General features: G+C 46.3%; 1 protein-coding gene and 1 long non-coding RNA gene across 21 annotated transcripts in view; one reads left to right on the forward strand and one right to left on the reverse strand.

Annotated features, from left to right (window-relative positions):
• Window positions 1-1012: 1012 nt before the first annotated feature.
• Window positions 1013-15218, reverse strand: LOC132598033 (uncharacterized). 6 transcript variants are annotated; one of them, XR_011377424.1, is made up of 7 exons: window positions 15059-15218; window positions 14726-14824; window positions 6205-6397; window positions 4816-4938; window positions 3851-3980; window positions 2009-2068; window positions 1013-1673 (listed from the first exon to the last, which is right to left on the reverse strand). It is a non-coding gene; the product is annotated as an uncharacterized lncRNA (long non-coding RNA). The 6 variants fall into 6 exon arrangements; XR_009565636.1 differs by lacking the exon at window positions 4816-4938; XR_009565638.1 differs by lacking the exons at window positions 4816-4938; window positions 14726-14824; window positions 15059-15218 and adding exons at window positions 7342-7433; window positions 8186-8345.
• A 99-nt stretch (window positions 15219-15317) lies between these two features.
• The window catches only part of SCMH1 (Scm polycomb group protein homolog 1), a 191909-nt gene continuing 189381 nt past the window's right edge, over window positions 15318-17845 (forward strand). For 7 of the 15 annotated variants that reach the window (XM_060307062.1, XM_030867571.2, XM_030867523.2 and 4 more), the window contains exon 1: window positions 15329-15462. The gene's annotated coding sequence lies outside the window, so the exon portion shown is untranslated. Of the gene's footprint in view, window positions 15463-17845 lie in introns of all 15 variants that reach the window. The other 8 variants (XM_060307134.1, XM_060307144.1, XM_060307146.1 and 5 more) reach the window with 4 other exon arrangements.

Raw genomic sequence — 17845 nt, forward strand, 5'->3', positions numbered from 1 at the left:
ACGAGGGTCTCGTTGAAAATATTTCCTGGGCGCCACTGAAGCCGAATCCCGGGAGGCAGGACCATAACCTGCATTTTACCAGGTCTCCTCAGATGATTCTTTTGGTTCCTGAGTTTGAGTATCACTGCTCTGCATCCTCGTCATTGTAAAATGACTCCTCAGACACAGAGGGCAAAGCTTAGGCCCTCATAGAAAATGCACTCCAGTCTCTATTTCTTGAATGCCCACTGTGTGTTTGCCGAGGGTGAGTGAAGACAGGCCCAGGTGTGCTGCCGTCCTCATTCCCCATCCCTGAGCTGACGGTAGAGAGCTCACTGGTCTATCGACATTGGAATCAGACAAAATTCCACCCTGTCACCTCCCAGAGAGTTCTAGGTAAGCATGCCCACTAGATGTTCCAGTAGAATTTATTAACACGTAGGAAATGTATAGTTAATACTTAATTATCTAAACAATTTGAAGTCAGAAGAACTGGGTTAGAGTCCTGGATCTGATCCACACTAGGTTAGTGACCTAAGGCAAGTCCCTTGACCTCTCTGGGGCTCAGTTGCCTCCTCTGTAAAACTAGCATCTACCTTAGAGGTTTACAAGACTCAAACGAGATAACGCTGGGAAGGCAAACTCATTTACACAGTGCTAGCTGCACGTTTATTTCCTTAGCTCTCTCACCCTTGCAGGTGGGCCCTCCTCAGCTCTAGAAGCATGGCCTGTCTCCCTAACCAGGCTGTGGGCACCTCAGAGCAGGCCCTGGGCTTACCCATCTCTGTGTGCTTCACACATAATAGGTATTTCCTAAAGGTCTGTGATTGAATATGAATGAATGATCTACATATAGATATAGACAGACAAGACCACCCACACACAGATACATGTAGATACTGGTATGGGATTATTCACAGACAGGTGGCATGGAGTTGTGAATAGAGCCCAGGACCTGGGGTCAGGAGTTTCAAGTGTTAGGATGGGGAACTGTATCTACTGCTGCATAGTAAACTACCACAAACTTACAGGCTTAAAACAACACATATTTATTACCCCACAGGTTCTATGGGTCAGGAATCCAAGCCCAGCTTAGCTGAGTCCTCTGTCTAGAGTCCCACAACACTGCAGTCAAGGTGTTGGCCAGGGCTGCAGTCTCATCTGAGGCTCACCTGGGGAAGGATCTGTTTCCACACTCACTCAGGTTGTTGGCAGAATTCAGTTCCTTGCAGTTGTAGGACTGTCACTTTCTTACTGGCTGTCAGTTGGAAGTTGCCCCCTCAGCTCCTAGAGTTGCCTGCAGTTCGTCACATGGGTCCCCCAAAATAGGCATCCCCCAACATGGCAGCTTGCTTCTTCAGAGCCAACCAGGGAGTGAGTATGAGAGAGACTCCAGCAAGATGGGTGCTATAATTTTGTCATGTAACTATGTAATCACTTATGTAATAACATGCCTGCCATCAGTCTGATCACCTTCGCCATGTTCTGTTGGTTAGAAGCAAGTCGCCGGCCCTGCCCACACTCAAGGGGAGGGAATTACATGAAGTCATGAATGCCAGCAGGATGGTGGGTGACCTCTTCAAGAGTCTGTCCATCACAGGAGCTGAGACGAACCTCATGAAGGATCTTCCTTGTGAAGTCGGTAGACAGACTTGTGGGATAGTATAGTTCTGAAAAATCTTCTAGCCACTTCACTTAACATACGAGAAAACAGAAGCCCAGAGAGACAGAGTCACCAGTAAGAATACAGCAGAATCAGACTAGACTCCGAACCCTCTGACTCCTAATCTCCACCATACTCTACTGCTTCTCTCCTGCTTATTGTCAGAACTTTGGGGACAAAAGACAAAAATTAAGGTGACTCTGAAGATGTAGCTCAGTGACCACTGGAATGTCTTGGAATACCTACAGAATAAATCCAAGTCCTTAGCACAGCACTCAAGGCCCTTTGATGACCTGGCACAGTGGAGCTTTTCTGTCTCACCCCTTGCCAACCCCACTCCCCTCACAAAGAACCATTTGCAACTACCTGGGGGTCCTTCAGTCCCTTTGCATATGCTCCATCAGGAAGGTCTTTCTCTTTCTATGTCTAGGAAGTAAACAAACAAAACAAATCAACAAATAAATACAGCTACTTATCCTTTGAGTCCCAGCTCAGATGCCACCTTCTCTGTGACACCCTCCTTAATTCTTGTAGGCAGAATTAATCACTCCCTCCATTCTGCTCTCTCAGAATCTTGACCAGCCTCTCATCAGCCCTTTTTGCATGCCTTATAGTTGTTTTTGAATTCTGTTTCTCCTGTGACACTAGGACCTTAAAGCAGGGTTGTTAGAAAGATGTGAAACTTATTTGGTTTAAACAAGTCTATTCTGACAGTTGGCCTTGTCAAGAGACTGCCACAGCCTCTCCTGCTGAGCTGAGACACCACCAAGGCTAATGAGAGTATTTCTTTCAAAGCAGATGTCTCCAGAAGCTCATGGCAAGTCAAGGAAAGGCTAGCTCAATCCCCAGCCAATTACATTCTCCTCTGTAGCTCTCCCAGCACTTTGCTCCATTCAGTAAATAGTTACTGATTGATTGACCAGACTTGAATAGTCATTCGACAATTGCAATTGATGTACACCCAAGGCTGGTCCTCTACTCAGAGTTCAGGTTACAGTGATGAATAAGGCAAGGAAAGGGCATGACAAATCTAAAGCAACTGGGCTTTGGAGACAGAAAAGGCGTGATTCAAAGCCAGCCTCGGTTACTTACTAGCTGTACGATCTTGAGCAACTTATTTAACTTCTCTGACCTCCATTTCCTCAGCTAAGGTGGGGATAACAGTGCCTACTCCGTAAATGTTCCTGTGTGGATTATGTGAGAGGCTATATATGCCTGGCACGTGCCCCGTCCCCATTCCTAGAGAACCATTGTTCATGCGGGCAACACTCACCATACACTGAGATGAGTGCCGTGACAGACATGAGGTGCTGGGGGAGGGAGCAGTGAGTGGAGGGAACTGTTCTATTGAACAGAGAAGGAGGAAGGGGAGGCTTCAAACAGGATGAGCAGGGGTTGGCCAGGAGGATATGCCAGTCAGAGGGAACGGCACGTACAAAAGCAGGGCTGTCCTAGCGCCTGATCTACATTTTTGTCTGTTCCCAGGTAAGGCGGCATCTAAGCCCTGAAGGTAACACAGAGATCAAACAATCTCTTCCTTCTGTGACAGATGACTGATGTTTTTATTTCTGTTGCCATACTGGAGAAAGTGCCTTTTCTCTCAACCAGAAATATGAAATAATCCAATTTGCAACTAAGTTAATGCTGAGCATTAAAATGCACTGAATTCCAAAGTTCTGATTCTAAGGAGAATGTTACCTGAGTCTCACTCCCAGTGCATGTGACACATTTTTGAATAGACTTTATGGAGTTTGATGCTGTTAAAATGAGACATATGTATAACCTGTGAGTGATACTGCTGCTGTGGGAATCCTTGGAATCTCTTAATATTTTTACTTCCATGATTTTCATGGCCTTAATAACTTAGACTCCAAGAATCCTAGAATGTTAGTTATAGAAGACCCCTCAGAAGTTCAGCCTCCACACCTTCCTGATGAAGAAGCTAAGGCCAAGACATGGGGAATGAGCTGCAAAGACCATACAGCAAAATCCTTAACTTCTGACACTGGAACATAGACCTCTAAGCTTCAAATCCAGTGCTCCTTTTCCTGTACTATGGTTACTTACTCCTGAGGGACTGTTGTCAGTTGAGGGTGGGTCTTTTCAAATTGCACACTTCAGTTAATAGATGTTCATTTTAAAGATTCATTTCCTTTGGGTTCAATGGGTTGCTTTCCACAAGGTCAATACTAAAAGGTTATATCAAACCTCAGGTTCTTGACTGTGTCCTTAAGTACTTAGGCGCTGAAGGTGATAGAATCATAGAATCTTAGGACTTCCCTGGTGGTCCACTGGTTAAGACTCTGTGCTTCCAGTGCAGGGGGTGCAGGTTCGATCCCTGGTTGGGGAACAAAGATCCCACATGCCACGTGACGCGGCAAAAAAAAAAAAAAAAAAATTAAGAGTCACAGAATCTTAGAGTAGAAAGGGATTTTAGAGGTTTATCTGGTTCAACCCCCCTTCCACCAAAGAAATACCCTCTGAACATATTCAGTGAACATATCCGTTTCTCCTGAGGGAATTTATTCTGTTGTTTGGCCATGACTCCAAGGTTCATTGTGCAGAATTCTGTTTCTCTACCTACTCTGTCCTTTAAGAGTGCTCACTTATTTATGTGATCCTTTAAATGGATTATGTGTCCTTTAAATGGTGCTCACTTATTTATGTGATCATCCCAATATAAGACTGGGAAAAGAAGTTTAAATAACGTGCCCAAGTTCACCCATGATAAGTGGAAGATTCAAGCCAGCGTGTAACTCTCCAGAATGCCGAGACTCCCCCATCTCCCAGCCTTCTGTCTCTCTTCCACAAAGCCCTTTCAGCACGCTACTCTGGAGCTTTCCTTTTAAAATAAAAATCCCCTGCTTAAATGCCTTTGATGGCTCTCCAATACCACTCGAGGTAAACAGTCCAAACTCTTTAGATTACTAACCAAGGCCCTTGACAATCTGGCTCCGAGTGGACTTTCCAGGTTCACTTCCCTCTACTCTTCCAGCGCATCCCAGCTTCTCCCTGAGGATGCTTTTCTGTCTCTGCACATGCTGTACTTGCTGCCTGCATGCCCTTCCCCTCCTTCTCTGCCTAAAGAATTCCCAGTTTCCTTTTAAGGTCCCTTCAAATGTCACCTCCTTGGCAAATGCTTCCCTAGTCTCTCTGAAGAATCAGAGACTTGCCTCTTTCCTGCTTTCTCCCAGCACATTGTACACCTCTTGTAACAGCCTCTTTTGCATTGTCATGGTGCTTTGTAGTCTAAGATCCCTGAGGACCGCGATGGTATTTCTTTGCATTCCCAGTTCCTGGCACATAATAGATGTTCCATAAATATTCAGGAAATAGAACTGAGGTGTAATCCGTTTCCAAATGTTAATCCTTCCATTATTTGAAGACCCATCTACAGCCTTGACCTATGACATTCTAGTCCTAGTTTTTTCTTTTCTAGGCTAAGTATTCCCAACTCCTTCAGCTGTTTCTTATAAAGTCTGTTATCCAGAGTTTTATCGTCTTGGTCATTTGCTTCTTTCTGGGTGACAACTTGTCAACATCACTCTTGTAAAATATGAGTCCCACCGACAAAACTCAACAGCCCAGATGAAGTCTGACCACAGCAGAACACAGTAAGAGGGCCACAACCTCTGACTTAGATGTAGCATTTCTTTAACCATTGCTGTGTGCCAGGAGCCTCTGTCTATCTTATTTTCTTTCACTCTTGCAATAATCTGGTAAGGTAGGTATTATTTCTCTCATCTTTTAGATGAGGATACCAGCCATCTGGTAAAGCACTTCAAGAGTAAGTTTAAAGTCACAAGCCCAGAGCGCAAAGTGAGCTTGTGGCCAACTGATACCTTTAGATCATTTTTACAACAACTGCTGTCAAGTTAATTTTTTTTCCAGTTACCGGGTTTAAGGGCAACTGAGGACAAAAAGAATCAGTGCCTATAGAAGGGTGTGGAACCAAAGCACAGAGAAAAGGCAGGTTGGATTAATGACCAACTTCCTAAAAATAACAGCCTTTATCTAGGAGCTCAGACAGAGCCTGGCATTTCTCAGCCACATAGCTTCCTGGAACTATTTTTATTTGGTATTTTACAAGAGGAACAAGAGCAGAAGTGTCTTAGATAAACAGTGAGGTTTGAGGCTCAGCATTCCTCTGCAAAGCCCTTGCACCATCAGAATCTGAGCAGCCAGTCTAGTTGGGGCCCTGTGAGTTACAGAGGAGATGATGAGGAGCCTGTCTCCAGTCTGGGGCCTGGGCCTGGAAGGGCCCCACTGTGCACATTCATTCCATAAAGATCTACTGAGCGCTGCTGTGTTCCAGGTATGGTATGAGGAGCTGGGTGTGTCCTAAAGCAGGGGTCCCCAACGTCCTGGTGTGCGGGCCGCACAGCAGGCGGTGAGCAGCGGGCAAGTGAGCGAAGCTTCACCTGCCGCTCCCCATCGCTCGCATTACCGCCTGAACCATCCCCTGTCCCTGTCCGTGGAAAAACTGTTCTTCCACGAAACCAGTCCCTGGTGCCAAAAAGGTTGGGGACCGCTCTACTAAAGAACACAGGGAGAGTTCCAACCTTCTGAGCTTATCATCCGGTGGCAGACACAGACACAAAGGATACATATGCGATCGAGCAAGGGCAATGCTCTCCAGGCTGCTGGGAGGGCAAGACGAGAGGCATTTAGCCCATTCTGCGGTGAGGATGGAAGAGAAGGGATCCGAGGAAGCTTCCTGCGCAGAGTGATCTTAATTGATGGGTAGGAGTTAACCTGGGGAAGGTGGGAAGAAGAGACAAAGGAAGAAGAGAAAGTAGAAGGTATAAGCAGAACCTCAAATGCAAGAAACAGCATAAAGTTCCCATAAAGGATGGGAAGAATTACAAGCAGTTTGGTGTTTGATTAAAGCTCTAGAGGCAGAGAGTTAGACAAAAGTACTAACTGTCTGTTGTGTGGTAGGCCCTGTGATACAACCTTCACATACATTGTTTCAGATCACTAACTCACTGTGCAACCTTGTACTGTACCTCTCTGGGCCTCACTAGTAAAATGAGGTCAACATGAATTCCAAGGTCCTGTCTAATCTCAGCCTCTGGCCTGAGTGGCGAGTTACAGTCTGAATACTTAAGAGGAAGTGAATTCTATCAGACTTAAAAACATTTACCAAGTATATAATGTGTGTAGGATACAAAAAAGATACAGATTAGGGCTCCCCTAGTGGCGCAGTGGTTCAGAATCCGCCTGCCAATGCAGGGGACATGGGTTTGAGCCCTGGTCCGGGAAGATCCCAAGTGCTGCGGAGCAACTAAGCCCGTGAGCCACAACTACTGAGCTATTGAGCCTGTGCTCTAGAGCCCGCAAGCCACAACTGCTAAGCCCCCGTGCCACAACTACTGAAGCCCGCGCACCTAGAGCCCATGCGCTGCAACAAGAGAAGCCACCGCAATGAGAAGCCCGTGCACCACAACGAAGAGTAGTCCCTGCTCACCGCAACCAGAGAAAAGCTTGCGCACAGCAACAAAGACCCAACGCAGACAAAAATAAAATAAATAATTTTTTTTAAAAAAAATCTTTAAAAAAAAAAGATACAGATTAAAATAGCTGTCCGGCAGGGTGGGCTGTGACAAAGGTCTGTGGAAAGGGTCAGATGGTGAGCTGTGGGGAGCTCAGAGTTGGGAGAGATCACAGCCAGCTTGGAGGGTCAAAGCAAGACTTACTGGAAGAGATGGCTTTGTGATGGGCCACAGGGCACACAGAATGTCAGAGGAGGCTGAGCAGAGGTATTCCAGGCAAAAGAAACAGCAAGAGCCTGACAAAGGCAACCAAAAGCTGTACTTCTGCTGCCTCCACCTGCCCCCTCCCACACCATCCCCGCCACCCTTCTGCCCTCTCCACCCCTCCTGACCTCTCCACCCCTCCGTCCCTGCACATCCTCTGCTCACCCTACCCAACCCACTCTCAGGATTCTTAGCTGATAGCTGAGACTCGCCATAGCTAACCCTCATTCCCTCTGTCCAGGTTATTGACTATATCTCCCGAATATGGACCCTTGGCTCCAGCCACACAAAACTACTTGCCGTTTCTTAAATGTGCCCTTCAGTTTTCTGTCCCTAGCTCATTATACCTTCTCCATACAATGCCCCATTCCCCTAATGCTCCCTCTGCTGCCTCCAATTTTCCCTACCCATCATTCAAGTCCTCCTTCTCTATGAAACTGAGTCTCTTCCAAACACTGCATCATTTTGATTGCATTTCCCTCATGGCACTTAGAACTTCCTGCCTTGTATTATAATACTCTTCCTCATGGGACTGTAAGCTCCTTGAGGGGAAGTGCTGTGCCATGTTGGGGTCTCTCCCAAGGGTCTTGCACAGGGAGCACTCAATAGCTGGCCAGCCAGCCAGTAAACACATGGGCTGTGAGCAAAGCAATCAGAGGCATAGTCTAAATGAACCTGTCCTTAGACCATCATTTAAGGAGAACTGGGGTCCTTCTGTCATCCTGTGCTTCTCCAGCATTATTCCCCTACACTCAGGCATGTGCTTCAGTGGTATCAAGCCCACCTCTAGTTCCAGTAGTGGACCTTGTTATCCCATCCTCCTAATTGCTTCCAGAAGGTTCAGGACTCCCGATGAATCAGTCAGAAAATGTCCAACCATTCTTCTGATACCAAACTTAGCAACCAGATGAAATCTGTTTAAACTGCCCATTTAACGATCTTAGGCAGCCCTAAAGCAAAAAAGGAGTCACAAAAGGCCGACAACCAGGAGAAGATGTGAAAGGGAAAACATCCAAATCAAGGAGGAGGCTAAGAGCTCACACATTTTTCAGTGCCTCACCCCATCACCACCATCCCCACTTTCTTTAAGCACCAGAGGTCGTTTTTCCTCTTCACTCAACAACTCTCCCTCGGGGTCACTGTCCACCCAGCAACATGGTAAAAGTAGAGCACTGCTCCTCGATTGTCAATCCTGGAATAATTGCTCCTTCTTGCGCTCCTTTACGGAGGGCTCTGCAGGGTTATTCCTTAATGTGATATATAAAACAGCGGACCTGAGGTTTTCTAGTATCCCTTCTTAAAAAAATATTACATCCTGATTTGCCTGTTTTCTTCCCTGTCCATTGCCTCTGTACTTCTTGGCTTACCACCAGCTGTGACTCTTTTCCAAGGGTCTGGTCATAGCCCAAATCCACTCTCCATCTGCCTCTGGGTTTTTAAACCCCTTACATCTCCTTTTAAAAATCTCAAACATCAAGCAATTAATGAAATCTATGATGTGCTGTGCTCTGGGATACTAAGTGGAATACAAGTGAGGTACTACCTTCAAGAAAACTACTGTCTAACTTAAGATACTTCAAGGTGACACACTTCATACAGAGATGTTACCAAGTGACAGCACAGAGGAGGAAGCTATTAATCCTTCTTGAGAAGTGTCAGAAGGAGTTTTGATCTGGCTCTAAAAAAGAAGCAGGGATCCAAAAGATAATATGTACACTTTTAATTTTTTCAGCAAACATGTAGGAATCTCTCCTTCATGCAAAGCCTCGTCTGAGGTATTAGAGCTACAGGTGTGAACAAGGTTTCTGATCTCAAGAAGTTTTCATCCTAGGAAAGGTGTTTTTAAATGTGTCCTAATAATGGTGATACAATACATATCTTGCTATGAAAGAGTTACAAACTGCCAGGGGAGTTCACAGAGAAACGTTTAAGAGAACATTTCTCACTGGGTATAGGAGGCAGAATTTTAAGATGGACCCTAAGATTCCTGGTCCCCTGGTGTATTCGTCCTGCTTAATCCCTGCGACCGTAAAGAGGATGAATTTTACTCCAGTGATTAGGTTATATGTCACAGTTGCCCTTAAGTAGGGAGATTTTCTGGATGGACCTGACCTAATTACAAATCGTTTAAAAGCTGAGAGTTTTCTCTGGTTGAAGAAGGAGATATTTGAAGAATTCTCTTCTTCGATTAGATATGAGAGAGGCTCTCTGTCAATGAGATGGCAAGGACCTGAGAGTGGTCCCCAGTTAACAGCTAGCAAGACAGTGGGGATCTCAGCCCTGTGACCACAGAGAAACAAATTCTGCCAAGAAGCTGAAGGAGCTTAGAGAGGACCTTTCCCTAATCAAGTCTCTGGCTAAGAAGATGGCTGGCTGGCATTTTGATTTCAGCCATGAGATACCCTAAGCAGAGAACCCAGCCACACCATGCCAGACTTCTAACCTACAGAACTGTGAGCTAATCAATGACTGTTGTTTTAAATTGTTAAATTTGTGGTAACTCATTGTGAAGCAATAGGCACTTACAACACTCTCCTTTCATTCATTGTTTACAAACTAGTTTCCCCAACTGTGGGCTCCTTGGTTCAGGCTGCATCTAGTTATCCTTGTAGCCTGAAGGCTATTCACAAGACAGGTACTCCCTAAAATTCCATCAAATGAGTGTTTAAATGAGACACAGGGATGCAAATGAGCACCTGGATGTAGATCAGGATCTGGATACACTCTGTCCATTCTCTCTTCCCAAAGATGGGGAGACTGATGCTGAGACCAATGCCCAGACAAAAAGAGGAGGCTCCCCTTCAGTCCAGCACTCCAAGGTCTGTTCCAGAGACAAAGCAAGCCACCTAGCCCTAGCTGCCCCAGCTGAGGCCCCAGCCTTGTGGGGATGGGACCTTCTCCCAGACTTGTCTTAGGTGGACTTCAAGGAGCATTGTTCCCAGAGGATCATTAATCAGGGATCTCTGTGTGACTTGAGAGTCAGTTCTAAATCATACCTATACTCACGCCACACCATCTCAACAGGGGTCTTCACATTTATATGTCACTGTAACACCTTAGCTATAGGTGAAAGCCAAACATATTTTCAACCAGCCAAAATAGAAGTTAAAAAGTCCTTGAGCCTCATTTATTCATTTCTTATGAAACATTTTTATGTTGTTGTTACGTTTATGTTATGTTTTAATGCTTTAACACAAGGAATGCTGTGTACTCTCCACCTTGCTTACAGACAGTTAAAATTCCCTGTGTACTCCTCCTGCAATGGCATGCCCACCCCAAACCCTAGAGATAACCTCTCCCCTGAATTTATTGTTTACTGTTTCCACGCATGTCTTTACACTTTTACTGCATGGGTATGTGTGTCCCTAAAAAAATGGTACTGTTTTGCTTATTTTTAAACTTTATATAAGTAACATCATACTGCTTATCCTTTTTTTGTTCAGTGCCGTTTTAAAGACATTTTCATGTTATTACATGTAGCTCTAGATCAGGGGTTGGCAATTTTTTCTAGAAATGGCCAGAGAGTAAATATTGCAGGCTTTACAGGTCAGAAGGCCTACTGTGGCACAAAAGCAGCCACAGAAAGCCTGACTGGATTCCAATAAACCTTCATTTTCATGTAAGTTTCACATGTCATGATATATTCTTCTTTTGATTTTTTTCAACCATTTAAAAAATGTCCAAAACAAAACAAAACAAATCATTCCTAGCTCTTGGCCTGAAGGAAGTCAGGCCAGATTTAGCCCAAGGACCATTGTTTGTCAATTCTGCTCTAGATCATTCATTTTTATTGCTATAGTGTTCTGTTGACTTCACATTCATAAAAAATGAATTTACTAAATATTTACCAGGTTCAAGAAATTCAGTAGATACTACTGTAGATCAGACACTGATCTACTCTCAAAAAATCTACTATGTAAGTAGACAAGATAAGGCGTGTTAACCAATAAGGAGGCAGAAAGTGACCAAGGTCCTAAGAGAGGTTTGCGTGGCCTACCGTGAGAGCCAATACGAGTGAGGCAGGAGAGCTCACTTCACATTGGCATAGTGTTGAGAAAGTGGGCTGTGGAGCCGGGCTGCCTGGATTCCCGTTCTGGCTCCACCATTTACTAGCTCTGTGACCTTAGACAAGTTGCTTTACCTCCCTGTTCCTCAGTTTTCTCATCTGTAAAATGCAGGTCATAATAATACTGCATAGGTTTGTTGTGGAAATTAAATTGTCATAAAGATTAAATAAGATAGTGCCCATAAAGCACCCAGAAGAGTTCCTGGTTCTTACTTAGCATTACATAAATGTTGGTTTTTATTATTCAAGCTGGATGATCATATGAGGCTTTGGAAAGGCAGCATTAAATCAGAGTTTTAAAAGATTGTTACAGTTTAGACATACAGAAGTGGAGAGCAAGGCATTCTAGAACATAGAGCAGTATATAAAAAAGCCTAGAGTAGCAAAGGGCATATGTAGAAAAGGAAAGCAAAGGGCAAATGTAGAAAACTACACATGAATCAAAGGGTAAATAAAGAAGAGAGAGAAATAAATTTAGAAAGGAAGGCTGTGGCCAGATCATAAAGAGCCTTGAACACAAGGGTAACAAGTTTAGACTTTGTCCTGTAGGCACTAAGGACTTAGTAAGTTTTATGAACTGGGGACTGACAGGATGCTTCCAGGATCTGGCAGCTGTGGAAGACAAGTTGAGAGAAGAGAGTCAAGAGTTAGGTTACATCCCCAATAGCCTAGGAAATAGGACGTTGACTAGGGAAAAGGCAGTGTGCTTTGGCAACTGACTGTATGTGGAGGACAGGGAGGAATTTTAAGAAGCACTACCATGATTTTAAGACTGGGTGACCGGAAGTATGGTGGCGCCATTGTTGAAATGGGGAACAGATAGAAAGAGAAGGTTTAGCATGGAGAATCATGATTTTGGTCTTTAACCCACAGAGTTTGAGGACTCCACAGGAATTGTCTAATGGAACCGGAGCTAAGAATAAATAGGTCTGTAGACTGAGCTGATGATATAGACTAAATGCTTTGGGTTAATCCTTTTAACAACTCAATATGATAGGTATGTGACTATCCCCATTTTATAGAGGAAGAAACTGAAACCAGGGGAATTTAGGCTAACTCCACAGCTCATCATCAACCACCCCTCTACTGACTTTCCAGCTGCCCTTTCCAGTGCTTCATCCCAGGACAGTCGCTCAGACCCTTGCTTAGAGGCTGACTATTTGATGCAACTCCAGTAAGCTTAGATTATGTACCTTCTCAGCTTTAGCAAATTAGAAGCAGGTATAAAAGGGATAGGCATAATGACAGCAGGAGAAGTGGCAGCTGAAAACCAGAACCTTTGTGGAAGCACCATGAGAGCCCCAAAAGCACAGCATTCTGGGGCCATTTGTTAAGGTGGAAGAGTCCTTAACTCAATAGTCCAAGAGGATTGCTTAATAATAAAGCCCGATTGCTACCAATTCATGTTTATAATAAATCAAGAAAATACTAAGTTTACTTCTGTTTCTTAAATAAGGATGGCTAGGAAGTTTATAAAATACCTTTAAAAGATTTTTATCTGATATGGATACTTTTTTTTTTAATGTTAAAGGAACAGACTCTCAGCACTCTGGGGAACTTCTCTTCAAAAGCGGCTTTCCTGACAGCAGAGGTTTGATACAATTGTTTTCCCTCTCACTTGTGAGCCCTAGAAGTATGTGAAGGATAACCCAGGCTGTGTAGCTCTGGAGAACCCGCTGCCAGGATTCCCATGCCTACTCACACTAGCATTGGTAACCTCCTCTTTTCCTCTCCTCTGCTTTCCTCACTGGACTGCTTCTCAGAAAAACGGGCAAAGAGGAGAGGTAGCAGTGTGCTGGGGTCAGAAAGGGGGCTAACGTCCACAGCAAATGCGAGCAAAAGCCTCACTACACAGCACCCAGTGGAAATGAAGGAATAAAACACTCATCCTGTCGCTTGTCAGGTGGTAAAGTGATACCAAATGAGGAATAAAAAGACCAGAGTCATCTGGGTCCTAGCTCTGTTGCTTACCAGCCCTGCACTTCCCTGTTTCTATCCTTCTGCCTAGAATGCCCATGCCTTGTGAACTTATCCCTCAAGGCTGGCCTTGGGTCTTGAAAACTCTTTCTGAAATGAAAGTCTGATTAAGTCACTCCCCTACTTAAAACTTCAATAGCTTCTTTCTGCCTATAGCAGGCATTCATAAACCTTTTGGGCTCAGGACCCCTTCCCACTCTTAAATATTACTGAGGACCTCGAAGAGCTTTTTAATGTGCCATTTGTTACTTCTAACAATACTTACCATATTAGGAATTAAAACTGAGAAATTTCTAAAATTTTATTAATTCATTTAAAATTACAAGAAATCCATTACCTGTTAATATAAACACATTTTTAGTGAAAAATGTCTACTATTTCTAAGACAAAATATTAATGAGAAAAGCGGTGTCTTACATTTGTACAAATCTCTTTAACACCTGGCTTAAAGAAGACAGCTGCATTTTCAAATCTGTACCCGCATTTAATGCGTTGAAATATCATTTGTCCTATAGTCTACGGAAAACTTCACTGTATGCTCATCAGAGTAAAAAAAAGCAAATCGCATTTAGCATTATTATGAAAATAATTTTGAGCTCTCTGACCCCTGAAAGGATCTCAGGGACACCCAGGAGTCCCAGAACCATACTATGAAAACCACTGGCCTACAAAATAAATTCTAAGGTAGACATACAAGGACATTAAATGTCATTCTAGGCACACAAAGACCTCCTTCCATGTTCTGGCTTCCTTTCCCTGTCTAGCTTCAGCACCGTCATCACCACATTCACACTGTCTCTCATACTCCCACCCTGCCAGTCACACCAACCAGCCATCTGCTCTCATATGTCTTTATGCCCTTGCACACATCCGTCCCTCTGCCTGAAATGAGCTTCCTCCTTGCAGACTCTTTCAAGAGCCAACCTGAAAGTGTTTAACTCTCAGGGAGCCTCCTTTGACCCATCCAAACAGCTGATGACTCCCTGCTGGCAGAGCACAGGCTTTGAAGTCAGGTTGGAGATGAATCTCCACTCATTTACTGGCTGGGTGACCTTGGACAAGTAGCTTCACCTCCCTGAGCTTCAGTTTCCTCCCTGCTAAAATAGGGATGATCCAGGTGGACGCGGCGTTTAATCATAGGAGTGTAGCAAAGAGTGTTCACTACCAGAATGAGCCTGTCTCCAGGCACATGGAGGGGCTCAATGCGTAAGTAGTTGTTGAATGGATGGATGAACCAATGAAGGGACCGCGGGAGCTTCTATTTCCTACGCATTTACTTACTAGGTCTCCAGCACTGTTCCGTGGGCTTCACAAGCATTAACTTATTTATCCTCACACCAACCCTCTGGATTGAATGCTATCCCGTTAGAGGTGAGGGTCCTGGGGTAGAAATACAAGGTAACTCGCTCAAGGTCATCCATCACTCTTAGCAGGGCAGGGATTCGAGCCCCGGAGCGCCGCTCTTCGCCCGAGGCGGCGCCGCGCGTCAGCCAACCTGACCTGACACCTCTTGGGTCCGCCATCTCCCCCATCCGCCCACGCGCGGGCTCGGAGCGGCGACAGCGGGACTCGAACCCAAGTACCCGAGCCCTCTCCAGACCTCAGTTTACCCACCCGTGAGAAGCGGCGCATAGGGCCGGTGGGGACGCGGGTCTGGACCCCGGGGTCGAAGGCAGGAGGCGGGAGGCAGCGGAGGCTAGCGGGGCCTGGGCGCTCGGCGGCGCCCTCCCGGCACCGCCCCCCCGCGCGGGCCCAACTGCCGAGGCGCTCGCCACCCTGCGGCCTGAGGCCCGGGGGGCGGGGCCGGGAAGCCCGCGCCCCGCCCCCGCCTCAGCCAACGCCGCCGCCGCCTCGGTCGAGCCCCCAGCCGCGCGCCAGCCCGCCGGCCGGCCGGCAGCCGCTGCTCTCCGGAGCCGCCCCCGCCCGCCCCCTCCGCGCGTCCTCCCTAGCTCGCTGCGCAGCGGAAACATGGCGGCGGGCAGGGAGTGAGCCGCTCCGCGTCGTCGCTGCGCCCGCAGGTAAGCGCCTCGGCGGCCGCCTCCGCTCTCCCGGAAAGCCCGCGCCCTGAGGGGCTGGGCCGCCAGGGGCCGCCCCGGGTGAGAAGGAGGCGCCAGGACCGGCCCGGCCGCTGCCCCCGCCCCTCGGGCCCGACTGTCCGTCTGTGTGTCCCGGCCGGTCGGCCTGTCTGGGGTCCGAGCGCGGCCGTCCCCCGCCGTGTTCTTGGGCCCGGAGCTCCGGCGGCTCGTTCTGCTTCCGCGGCCGGGCCAGCGGGGCCCAGTGTCCGGCCCGCGGCCCTGACTCAGTAGAGGCGCCCCGGGGGCCCCGCGAGGGAAACTCAAGGACACGGGGACCTCTGGAGGGTCCGCATCGCGGGCGGTCCGAACGGCGGTCTCTCTGTTCTGGCCGGCGGGGCTGGGTCGGCCCGAGAGTGTTGGCTTTGGGCCGAGGGCCGGGAGTCGGAGGGGCTGTCAGTCGGCTCGGACAGGAGAGCTGAGAGATGCCTGTGGATCCTCGCCGGCCGGATCCGGTTCGGGGCGGGCGAGGACCGAGGTCGGCGGACAGCGTGGCTCATCCGAGGGTCGGGGGCGCGAAGGGCGGGGAGCTGTCAGCAGCGGTCCTCCGGGCTGGCTCCGGCGGCTGGAGCTGCGCCGAGACAACTCACGTGTGCCGCCGGAAACGGGCGCGGAAAGCAGGTTTCCAACCTCCGACGGGGGCGGGAGCCGCTGGGCACCGAGGTGAGCCAGCGGCCAGGAGGGCTGGACACGTGGGCACAGCTGTGGGCCAGCCCCGGAGGAATGAAAAGGGGTTTCCTGGAGATAAGTGAACCCCAAAACATCTCCAGACTGGAAGGGAATTTAAAAGTCATCCAGGGTCCCTTTCCCTCATCCCATACCAAAGTAGCTTTGAAAATCCCAAATTCTACCCTAATAATTTGACAAGTCTGAACATCGCCTCCAGTGATGGGAAACCGATCTCTTCCCAAGGAAACCCAAAACCTATTAAGTTTCTGCAAGAAGCTCTTTCGGCCCCAAGGATTGACCTGCTTAAATATAAAGTACTCTATTCCGTTTCTCACTTCTGTGCCGTGTTTTGAACTTAAAAAAAAAAAAAAATCTAGTACTGTTTGTTTAAACCAACTAAAAGAGTTATTATTTTGTGGAAAATTTGGGGGTTTCCCTCATTTTTTAAAATGTCTATAAACACTTTATCAAATGAGCAAATGTATATCGATTGGAATGCACCATGCAAATAGAAGAGCTCATTATTTTTTACACTGGGAAAGAATTGAGTCTGGCATCCCTAGTTTGATGCCAGACTGCAATTTAATATTTAGTTGGAGAGGGAAATGCTTTATTACATTGAACTCTTTGCTCTCTTTCTAACTGCCAACACAAGGCCCAAAATTACTATGAAAAGAACATTTTTTTGTTGTTGCTCATATACCAGCATTATTTTTTACTTGCCTTTTTATCACTGAGCCTTGGTTTGTGGGGTTAAGTTTTTAAGTAGTGTCTTTACCAACAACTTAAACCCCTGCCTAAGCAACCCTGCAGGTTAGTAATTTTTTAAGCTTAGCAGAGATGTGATGACCTTGTAGATAAAGTGCCAAGCTCTTGTATCCAGGACGCTGTTTATATTCTAAGCAAAATTTCACTGTTTTTATAACATAGACAAGCACATAACATAGACAACACAGCGGTCAGAATTAGTTCTTTATCTTTATTCTTATATCTTCATTTTTTTCACTTGGTCAGTGGTTTTGAAGTTTCTAGCACACGTCAAGTTTTGATTTCTGTTATGTTTGTTGGGTAAAACTTTGTATAGCATCATTCTTTACAGAACTGTGCAGACTCAGGAAAAGCTCTGGTTCCTTCCCTTCAAAGGACTTGGAGTTAATGGTAGGAAATACTAAAAAACTCTGTGAGAAAGCACTGGTGTGAATATCCCACTGAAAATGTAATCTCAACATCTTCTAACATTTACTCTATACTTAATGTGTCTATTATGTGTCAGGCACTATGCTATGTACTATGTTTAGCTGGGTAGACAGAGATGAATAAGATACATTTCCAGTCCTTGTGAAGTTGGTAAATTAGATGCTGAAATAGGTCACCTCAGAATAAAAGGTGAGAGCTATGCCTGTGATGCTGTGGTTGCATCAAGGCGAGGGTGCTTAGACTAGTCCGGGACTTGAGGGAAGGCTTGAGGAAGACATGACACCTGACCCAAGTCTTAAATGGTACGTAGAAGTAAGTCAGGCAAAGATGAGTAAAAAATGTGCTTCAGACAGAGAGAATAGCTTGAGTAAAGGCATCAGTGTGAGAAAAGGAATGGCTTGCCTAGAAAACCACAAGCAGTTTGGGACTGCTAAGAAATAACGATGAAGATGTAAGTGGTAAG

This window comes from Globicephala melas, chromosome 1 (genome assembly GCF_963455315.2).
Source record: "Globicephala melas chromosome 1, mGloMel1.2, whole genome shotgun sequence".
In the NCBI taxonomy this organism is placed as follows: domain Eukaryota; kingdom Metazoa; phylum Chordata; class Mammalia; order Artiodactyla; family Delphinidae; genus Globicephala; species Globicephala melas.